This window comes from Physella acuta, unplaced genomic scaffold (assembly GCF_028476545.2).
Source record: "Physella acuta isolate Inbredline_101_S28 unplaced genomic scaffold, ASM2847654v3 ptg000698l, whole genome shotgun sequence".
Classification (NCBI taxonomy): domain Eukaryota; kingdom Metazoa; phylum Mollusca; class Gastropoda; family Physidae; genus Physella; species Physella acuta.
The window spans coordinates 343159-352773 of NW_026732217.1; the positions used below are offsets into that span (position 1 = coordinate 343159).

At 34.4% G+C, this 9615-nt stretch overlaps 1 long non-coding RNA gene across 1 annotated transcript; it reads left to right on the forward strand.

The window, feature by feature from the left end:
* Positions 1-842: 842 nt before the first annotated feature.
* Positions 843-8525, forward strand: LOC131949490 (uncharacterized). Its single transcript, XR_009388172.1, has 4 exons — positions 843-973; positions 6307-6409; positions 7889-7957; positions 8451-8525. It is a non-coding gene; the product is annotated as an uncharacterized LOC131949490 (long non-coding RNA).
* Positions 8526-9615: the final 1090 nt, after the last annotated feature.

Consider the following 9615-nt stretch of genomic DNA (forward strand, 5'->3'; position numbering starts at 1 on the left):
CTACCATTCGACCACGCCTTCCCTATAAAATTATGGATCGTGTAAGAGTTATATTACGCTACACTAGAATCAAGACCAAATTAAATATACTCAAAGTTTTCACAAATATTCTTGTATATGTGATGTTTTATTAGATTAATAAAAAGATTTTTAAAAACCTCAAAGATATATGTTGGCTTTAACACATTTAATTAGTTATACTAAAAGTATATATATATATATATATATATATATATATATATATATATATATATATATATATATATATATATATATATATATATATATATATATATATATATATATATATATATATATATATATATATATATATAAATGAAAGCTTCATATCGACCCATAAACAATACACAAAGAAGTGTTAAGCACGAGAAATCAAGTTAAACCGTACCTAGCGCCCCTGCACAATCGAACTTTTAGTTTGTCAACTACAAATTGTGTTTGAAATTACCAAGGTGAATGATTTCTAAATCCATTTTTAAACCAATTATATCCAAGAGATTAAGAATTGACATTAAATTTTAAATTAGGTTCTAGGTCGATAGGTTTAACATTGAAAAACAAACGGAGAGAAAGAAAAATAGAGAGCACTGACGGACAGACAGACAGTCAGAAAGACTAACTGACTGAATGCCTCACACACACACACACACACACACATACACACACTGACAGATTTTTAAAAAATTGAATGTCTTTAGAATTTTAATAACATTCAAAACATCCCCGATCCATGTAATCCGTGTCCTAAAAATAGCACTAGCCTTTCCTAACACGCACGTCCTGTTGTGAGGATTACCTTAAGATAGAGTACTGAAGGTCGACACCTGTTGAACATTAGATCACACTCAAGGAGGTCGGTCGAGATTACAGTACGAACAACAGTTGAAAAAGATGAAATTATCTGCAAGCTTGTTTCTGATTTTGGTAGTCGCTTTTACCTTCGTGTCTGAAGGTGAGAAATATAATTTTTTACCTACTACTAACGTTAGAAAATAACATTGTGATGTTTTTTGTTTTCTTTTTTTTTTACAATAAATTCTACCAATTTAAAAAATTGAAAATAGTTACACACAAAAAAATGGGACGGAGTGGTTTAGCGGTGAAGAGCTGGACTACTAACCCGTAGGTCTCGAGTTCGAATCCGGGTTCAAGTCAGCAGACTGTCCCTGAGTCCACCCAACTCTGCTGGGTACCTAACTCACGTTAGGGAAAGTAAAGGCGGCTGGGCATAGTGCTGACCACACTATCTCTTCATATGCCGAGGTCACAGAAACAAGTAAACTCTACTTCACTTGCCTTATAGAAATCAGGTCTCAAAGGGAAAGTTTACTTTACTTACATACAAAGAATAACATAATATAATAACTTGGCTGTAATCTCCCCAAACAGTATCGGGGATGCAGTCGGATAAATGAAATGTTTTCATTAATTTTTTTTTTTAATCTAATTCTTAAACTAGAATTAGCTTTCCCGGTCCGAATCAGCAGTGGCTTTAGTAAAAAAAAATCTCTAAAGAACCGCTAATTGTATGCTTTTTAAGCAGCATAAACCCGGCGCTGCCAAGGATTATGGTAGTAATTAATATCTAAATGCAAATAACGACATTTTAGAAAACATATATGATCCTAAACCTAACTCTAAGCCTAACTCTATCACAACCAACCTCAACCACAAACATCAACAAACAGATATAGGCATAAATCTTTCCACTCCTCACACTTCTACGCCTAAAAAACCACATTCAGAAAAACATAGCCTCAAACTCAAACATAAACACAAACATATACCATAATCCTCACTACAACTTAAAAACATAAATACAAACATACAAGAAACATAAACATGAGCATCAGCATAACCATAAACATAAACATAAACTAACATATTCAAATACCTATACCTATAATCTATAATCTATAAGTAACCTATTTCTTGAACTACCCCCCCCCCCCCCCATCTCTCTAAAATTGATGGGTGAGTAATTGATTTGAGGTGATGTCCTACTGCAACTCGGCGAGGATAAGTACAGGTGGGAAATTGATCTTAGGAAGTAATTAATTGGGTGGGGTGCAGGGTCGTTTCATGATCTTTGATTGGCCTAGGCACTTTTTGCATTTGTAGGCCTATCAGAAAATTGCGGCCGTGATACGCACACAAGATTGTGTAATGTTTAAACCAATAAAAATGGTGATGGTTGTATTTAATTTAAGGGAAAAAAATATCAAAACCTCTTAAATTAAAACGTCATTGTGTTTACTAATTTGTTTACTGATTTTGTAAGCCCTAAAATTTCGCCAACCACACTGAAAGTGTACTTAAGTTATCGTGTTCCTTACATAAATAGGGTTAAATGGCACTTCCGGTTATACGAAACCATTCAAATATTGATAGAGGCATGCACATACAATCGAATAATTATATATGTAAAGTTTGGTCCACTTAACGTAAATGGTAATCAAATTATGGGCTTTTGGAATACCGAAAGTACAATAATGATCAATAACGGTTTTCCGGAAATCGCTCAAAAGATGAGAGAAAAAAAAAGCTTGCTTATGAAATTTTGTTGACATAAATAAAATGGCACTTATCCTTTTTATAGAGAGAGAGAGAGACACACACACATAGGATTGTATAAAAATTATATTTTCCGTCTCCGAAAGGTTATTAAACGTCAAAATTTGTCAAGATCTCGATTTAGATTTTTCCACCATTACAATACATCCTTTGTATTTCGTTTACAAAAAAAAGTAGGAAGGTGTGAAACGAAAAATATATCAAAATTTCATTTAATTTATATAAACTATTACAACACTTCCTTTATATTTTGTTTGCCTCAGACATATTAGACGTGTTTACTTAGTATTACAGTTTTCATCATCGGCTTGTGAGGACTGATACAAATTTACAATAGTAATACTTCATAAATGTATTTTTAAACCTGAAAATGCAAATGTGTAATTAAATGGTGATTCAAGGGATTCTTTTCCAATGGCTAATGGGTTGAGAGGGATTGGGCTTAAAAGTAGAGCTGAAAAAATTTGAGGTTAAAGAAAAATAATATTTTAAATATTATAAGCAGCCTGAATGTTATAAAAAAATTATTCCATTTTAATAACATTTCCTCTATATTTAAATATGAAAAGTAAAAACACCTAATGATGGTTATTCGACTAAAATTAAATAGAAACATTATATAGTTAAGATTATATAAAATGCCTCTTCGTTTTTTTCACAGTGTTTATTCTAAAGCAAAAATAAGGTTGTAGACTTTATTTCTAAACGTTTAAATTTTAAATCGTTTTGTAATTTATGTTGATGAATTCACAGGTCAGCTACTTAAACTCACGACTTTCAAGGCAACAGTTATTTTTAGCAGCCCCTAATCTCATTACTTAGATGATTAGTCAGAGGCGTAGCGACCTATTCCTGCGCCCGGGGTTGACTATCGACTTGGAGCCCCATTCTCTCAATTCTATATATAGATATTCCTGTCCGTGAAAAGCCCCCCCCCCCCATCCAAACCCAGTTTGAAAAATTTGTAATTAACAGTCAGTCTAAAAACGAAAATTGTTCTCTACCTAAATACTATTTTACAGCTCTACACATAGTGCAGATTCTCTAATAAGAAACCAAACGAACTGCCTACTAATTTCGTCAAAATTTAAAATAACTCATAAAAATTACGCATCCAATCAAGTCAAATTTATTGTCATGCTGCATTGTCTTCACGTCTTGACCCACGTGCCAACTACGAACCGTATTTGTCACTTAGAAGTGCCAGTAATTTCGCTTTGGCGTTTCGATCTAGATAGACTGACTACTGACGACAGAGAGAGGAAGTGAGTTAAATAAAAGTTTGTAAAAAAAATCATAAAAAACGTTTTGATAACAAGCTTTTATGTAATCTATATACTACTAGAAGTCAAGTTTGTTTACATGTTTGAATATTTATTTGTTTGTTTTTTTGTTTGTTTGTTTGTTTGGCTGATTGACTATCTCGCATGGTTGCACTCATCGTGGAAAGCTGTAAAATAGTATGTATGTAGAGAAAAAAATTTGTTTTAAGACAGACTGTTAATCACACATTTATTTAAAGACGTTAATTAATTTATTGATTTATTCATACGCAGAGTAACCCATTTTTTTTTTAAAGTATAGAACGACCACTACACTTGGCGGGACCGTGACGTCACAGTTTTTTTGTTTACTCTTTAGTACAATAAAATGGCGGCGTCTATCGAAGAAAATTGTGTTCCCATTCAAAAGTTTAACGCGTTCTAAATCTAATTTTCTGTCGGTCATAACTTTAACAATACGTCCGTTTGCTGTATTTATTACGTTCCAACACTTATATCAATTTTAAACTGTCTTTTTTCATTTAGTTTTACAATAAATTTCTCTAGATCTAAAGATCAGCTGTCGAAGGAAAGTTATGAATCTAGCCTAGATCTAGATCTAGCCTAGATCTAGGTCACTAGACTCAATGTAAATTCTAGATCTAGACTTAATGTAAATTCTACATCTAGAATCTATTTCAGGCCTTAACACATCTAGAATCTATTTCAGGCCTTAATTATTTTATATAAATCTTTGTTTGGCTAATTTAAGATAAAATTTAATTTGAAAGTTACTAGATTCTACTACTAGACTTAGATCTAGATCTATGCGCGGAGACTCAAAAGTATAGTATAAAAATTCATTTGTGACGTCACGAGTAAATAGCTAAGTTGATAGCGTAGTCCGCTCTCATGTGGCTGGCACAGGTTCTAGACCAATATGTCAATGATCTTTTTTTTTCAATTTTTTTTTTTAGATGTGAATGATAAAGTTGCCTATCTGAACTTGGCAGGATACAGGGCAGGTGAAGTAGAGTTCATCTGTTTCTTTGTCCTAAGCATATGAAAGGATAGTGTGGTCAGAGACATGCTCGGCTGGAATCGTTTTTTAAACGATAAAAACATGTTGTCTGAGACTTAGCGGGACACTGGGCAGGTGAAGTAGAGTTGAGTAGGACACATGTGACGTCAGTATATGAAGGGATAGTCCGAAATCGGTGTTTTCGGTGTTTTTAAAAGATAAGAAACATATTTTTGAATGTGGGGTCTGTTTTTGTGACGATAAGTGACACTGCAGTAGCGTAGCGAGGAGGGGGGGGGGGCGGGAGGGGAGGCGGGGGGAGGTGGAGGGGGGGGGGGGGCGGGGGGACATATGTTGGGGCGCCAAAATGGTTTGGAAAAATAAATTGAAAGGTTGAGGGGGGTTCAAATCGAAAGTTTGAGTGGGGGGGTGCACATCAAAAGTTTGAGGGGGGGGGGTTGAAAATCGAAATCTTGGGGGGGGGGGTTAAAATCGAAAAGTTTGTCCCCGGGCGCCGGGAAGGCTCGCTATGCCTCTGAGTGACAGACGTGATGTTTTTTGATGGATGACCCCCGAAACCCACAGTTATCCAACGGATGACGGGTATTCTAGTAATACACTAAAAACGAGAGAAATAAATTTTACACTACTATATAAATAACTATAAAGAAAAGCGTGGGTCACTTTAGCATCTGTTGGATACCTTTACTAATATTTAGGAAGAGACACACGCTTTTCTTCATAGTTCTTTAAAAAGTAGTCTATAATTTCCATTCTCTTTTTTAGTGCATTATTACATAAAAGCTTATTATTGAAACGTGTTTTGATGAAAAATAGTTTAGTACTTTACATGTTTTTATTTACAATAGAGTTACACGACTAAAAAAACATTGCGCACCTATTGAACGTGATGACGCGCTATTGAACGTGATGATGCGTGTAGATTAGTTGGATAGAACTATCTACTAATTTGGTCAAAATATTAATTATTTCATAAAAAATTAATTAGGCATCCAATTAAGTCAAATTTAATGTCTTGTTGCATTGTTTTCATGTCTTTACCCACGTGCCAAAAACGAACCGTATCTGTCAGTTATTAGGGCCGGTAATTTTGCTCGGGCGCTTCGATCTAGACAGACTGACGACTGACGACAGACAGAGTAAGTGAATTAAATAAAATCTTGTAAAAACAATGCCATCGCCCTACCAAATAAATAGACCTGTAATGTTGTCTCTCCTAGAAGAGTGGCTGTCCCCAGCTAGCAAGCCTCAATTTCACGAGGGTTCGAACTCGAGACTTTTTGGTTTTGGAACCATGACCATGCACACTCTTTTTTGTCTGATACAGCAGTTTCAGTTTTTAGTGTGGCTGTTTATAGCGGTTAAAATAAATTGAAAGTGTTAACAATTGTTCGTGTTTTCATATAGCTTTATATGTATCCAACACTGATTCCTACCCGACCCTCAATATATGGATGTCAAATAATTTTTTGAAACTCGGTGGCCATCAACCCGGGAACATTCAGGGACCGTAAGTGTATTCTTCTTTAATTAATAAACTTCATTTTTAAATTTGTGTTTCAAACATTTTAATAGCAAAAATATTCTGTTTGTTTACAACTAGATGCCTTGTATACAGGGTATATAGAAAGTATTGTAATTGTGCAAAAAGATCACATGAAATGTTGACAGTTTTCACCGCTTTACACCTCAGTCCTTCATCACATCCGGACTATAGAGGACTTATTCTAATCGGGCAAAACTTATAAATTCTTATGTATCAAAATTTTGGCGTTTTATGCCTAATCCAGTCGGAAAAAACTTGACTTTGCCATTCTGTCCGTTTTTGTGTGTGTGTGTGTGTGTAAACACGATATACTTAGTACCGTTACAGCTAGGTTGATAAAATGTCATATATAAGTATTATATAAAGATCGTAGATCCATATCAACTTTTGAGTGATTTCCGATAACCGGAAGTGGAACTTTTTCTACTTTCAATTTTTCAAAAACCTAAACTGGAGTAATATTTCAGAAAGATAAATGAAATTTCACACGTAAGTGAAAGATCTAATTCTATGTCATCTGGCAAACTTTAAGTAATTTCCGTTGATTGGAAGTAGTAATTTTTACTATTTCCGATGTCTCAAAAACCTTATGTGATTTTATAAAGTACTAATAATATTCCGCACTATTATACACATTTTTTTGCGTTTACTTAGTGCGCTATTCTTTTTTCTACGAGATTCTATTTTTTTTTAAAGTTTAAGTAATTAAAAATGGATTAAAAATCCTGTTTATATCCCCAGTTGCCATCATCTGTTGTTTTATACAAGAATATTCGAGAAAGTTTAGGGGAGATCGCTCTCGGTTTATTAATCGACACTTTTCAGCCCAAATAATGAAAAATTAAATTACGATTTTTTTAAAAGTAAACGTTACTTTGCTTAATAAAATTAACAACCTATTAAGCGGCCGCTAATGTTTGCGTAAAGAAAGTAAAATTAGATAGTGCCTTACTAGAAGTAAAGTAATATTCCCCTTCCAAACCTGACGGTATTTGGGGCAAGTGAAGTAGAGTTCGCTTGTTTCTGTAATCTCGGCATATAAAGTTAGCACTATGCGCAGCCGCCTTTACTTTTCCAAGGTAATTATCAGAGCTGGGTGGTCTCAGGGATGGTCTACTGAATTGAACCCGGATTCGAACTCGAGACTTACGGGTTAGCTCTCTACTGCCAGACCACACGGTTCTACAATCTGCCATACTAGCAGGAGCCTAAATGTTTATTTGATTTGACTTACCAGTGGCTAACATATGCAATTAAATTTCTTTAATTTCAAATGCAAACAAGCCCTAATTAGTGGCTAACATATTGAATTTTTTTTTTACTTTCTGATGCAAACAAGCCATAATTAGTGGCTAACATATTCAATCATTTTTTTTTACTTTCTGTTGCAAACAAACCATAATTAGTGGCTAACATATTCAATCCATTTTTTTTTACTTTAAGATGCAAACAAGCCCTAACAAGGTGTGGTGGTAGATACGGACTATGCTGCAATACAAATCTAAAATGCGTGTAAATTGTTTTTTTTGCAATTTTTTACTCAAAATACACATACACACAAATACACACACACACACACACACACACATATATATATATATATATATATATATATATATATATATATATATATATATATATATGTGTGTGTGTGTGTGTGTATGTGTGTGTGGTGGATGGGTGTGTGTGTGAGAGAGAGAGAGCGTGAGTGAGTGCATTTTAAAAACCTCTAATCTGATTGCCTTGACACTCATAAAACATCAAATGAGAGGAAAGGATAGATGGTGATCCTTCAGGGTGTAATTTCGCGCCCTGAGTCCTCGATCCGGCTTCTTGTACATGGTGGTCATGGGTGATAATTGATTGAAATCTTTCTCTTTCTCTCCCGCTCGCCATCTATATATATATATATATATATATATATATATATATATATATATATATATATATATATATATATATATATATATATATATATATATAATTTATTGTATTTTTAATTTAGACAAGGCTATTGTGAGCGAGGCTAATGAATTGAAGCTTTGCCGTTCCAATAAAGCTAAACAGTGATTAAGCAGCTTAATTTTTTTTTCTTACATTCGAATTAAAACGAATTATAATACATCATAGTTTCTGTTGTTGTTTTCAGTCCATCCGTCTATCCGTCCATGCATCCATTCATCCATCAATCCATCCTTCCAAGCATCCATCAATTCAATCATCCATTCATTCATCAATACCTTTCATTAAACTCTTGTAGGTATTATGAGTGCCGACAATAATTTTTCACCGATTGTCATTCTCGTTTTTTGTTTTTTTCATTTGATAGTGTTTACTTGAAGACGAACTTAGCCGATTTTATAAGCTGCACTACGCCACCATTCTGCCACCATGTCTAACATTACTCCACCCTTTCTTCACACACGAACTCCCGACTTTGACCCAAAATTATTTGCGATAAAATCAATCCAGTAGCTTGCGATCTCTAAAATTGAGTTGTCTGCCCCTTATAACCACATAACGAAAACAACCGACTGTATAATGAATAGAGTTCAGCTTCGACGGTCCTCTGATCAAGCGATCGATTTTGATTTAATCTAGTTAACCTATCTTTATTATTGAAATCAGTAATTAATTTTTAGATACAATTTTAATGATTAAAAATTGATATTCATGAATTTCATCCTAGATCTAATCAGAGTTTCTTGCAGGCATATTATCGGAGGAGAGATCCCTTACGAAGGAAGGAAGTCTACCGCTCCCCCCCCCCTCCCCGAACAAAATGGAATATATATAGAAAATTAAAGTTTTAACAGCGTCCGCTCCCCATCCAAGCCCTCCCACCCCCCGAAATTTTATCCCCCTCCCCCTTACCAAAAAAAGAAATTTCAAGACCCACCCCCTCGAAAAAAAAACTTCTCTAAGAAACACTGGTTCTAACACTGCCAAATTGCAGCTCCATCGGACAATGGTTATGGGTTAAATTTAGATTCCAATATTTGCTGAGCAGCACAGACACTGACAAACACACAAACACTTACACACACCAACATATTGAGCAAGCTTGTTTTATATCACGTCTATGGGCTGGGCGTCTGGCTGCTGGTTCTACTTTGTTCTACTTTGTTGCTGATTACGTAAAACAGGTAAAGTACACGATTTATGGAACT